We start from the raw sequence: 2,071 nt of genomic DNA on the forward strand, positions 1-2,071 counted from the left end.
ATATATATATATATATATATATATATATACGTAACAAGTACGTACATACATGCAGAGAGAGAGAGAGAGAGAGGTGTATATGCATGAGAGTATAAATAAAATGACAAGAGGAGTAGTGAGAGAGAAGCAAGAAATTCCTGAAATCGGTGGCAATGTGCGTATGTACGTGTGTAATAGGAGGAGTGTCACTGGATGAGAGAGGGGAGAAATGTTGAAGGGGATGGGTGATTGTGATCCATTCGGGCGGAGGACGTTCACACAAGACAAGATGGATGAGAAGCGGTTTGAACTTTGAGACCTTCCGTCAAATAAATAGAGGAGAAACGAAATAAACAAACAGTCATCATCCCCACCACCGCCATTACTCTCAGTGCCGCCACACCCCATCCTGGGCCAGACACACCACTCAAACTACATCGCCTCGTCTCTGTATCTCCTGTCCAGCACTCTGACATAACATCACAACTACCATCATACAAATTCTTTTATTCTTTTACTTGTTTTAGTCATTTGACAGCGGCCATGCTGGAGCACTGCCATAAAAGTTTTTTTTTCTTTTTAGACGATGAAATCGACCCCGGGACTTATTCTTTGTATGCCTAGTACGTATTCTATCGGTCTTTTGCCGAACCGCTAATGTACAGGGACGTAAACACACCAACATCGATTGTCAAGCGACGGTGAAGAGACAAGGACAATCAAAGACACACACACACACACACGCATAAATACATATACAAGCACACACACACCACACATATACAGTGGGCTTCTTTTAGTTTTCGTCTACCAAATCCACTGACAAGGTCTTGGTCGGCGCGAGGCCTATGGTAGAAGACACTTGCCCAAGGTGCCACGCAGTGGAACGGAACCTAAAACTATGTGATCGGGGAGCAAGTATCTTACCACACAGCCATGCCTGAGCATAATATATATATATATATATATATATATGTATGTATGTATATATGTATGTATGTATATATGTATATGTATCAATAGATAAAGAAAGGGAGGTATATGTATGTATATATGGGTGTGTGCGTGTATATGTGCAGCGTAGGTAGGGGGGTCTTTGGGTTCATCGTTTTTAGGACAACAGTTGGGGGGGGGCAGTGCATTGACCCCACGACACACATTTTTGGCGATCGTTATTACTTGAAACCCAGGTCTATCCTGGTTCAACAGACAAAGATTCCAGCCGTGACCATCCCGTCCATACATTTAGGACATTCGTGAATGTCTTCTGTCATTACTCAAGGCATCTGACTGTGATTTGTGATAATTTCACTTCTATTTCTAACACCTAAATACGTCCTTCCCTTCCTTTTGGTTTCATTCCCTGACCATTCTATAGAATGGAAGTGGGTCAAAGCTGTGTCCAGAGATTGACCACTGTCCACTACACACTTGAAGGAGTGCAGACAGGAGTGGGGGACCAGCTCATGAACGATGGTCGAATGGTTCTTATGATTAACATACTCCAGGTCCACCAACTGAAGAACGGGAAAATCCATCATCCTAGGGCTTACACACACTTTCCAATTTACAAAGACACTTTGGGAGATTTTTATCCCAGGTGCCGTGCACTGGAATTGAACTCTGAAAAAATAAGATATGGCGGAGTCTCTCTTTCTCTCTGTCTCTCTCTTTCTCTCCGGATGCTTGTAAAACATCCGATTCATAGATAGGGATATATAGATATATATATTCTATGTATGTATTAGCGCAGGAGTGGCTGTGTGGTAAGTAGTTTGATTACCAACCACATAGTTCCGGGTTCAGTCCCACTACGTGACACCTTGGGCAAAGTGTCTTCTACTAGCCTCGGGCCGACCAAAGCCTTGCGAGTGGATTTGGTAGACGGAAACTGAAAGAAACCCGTCGTATATATATATATATATATATATATTATATATCGCTAAAGAACCGATGGTGGCATGTCTACGTCCCAGTAACTTAGCGGTTCGGCAAAAATGCTGGAAGAATAAGTACTAGGATTACAAAGTATAAGTCAAAGTATATATATATATATTCTTTTAATTCTTTTATTTGTTTCATTCAATTGACT

The sequence above is a fragment of the Octopus bimaculoides genome, chromosome 2, assembly GCF_001194135.2.
Source record: "Octopus bimaculoides isolate UCB-OBI-ISO-001 chromosome 2, ASM119413v2, whole genome shotgun sequence".
In the NCBI taxonomy this organism is placed as follows: Eukaryota; Metazoa; Mollusca; class Cephalopoda; order Octopoda; family Octopodidae; genus Octopus; species Octopus bimaculoides.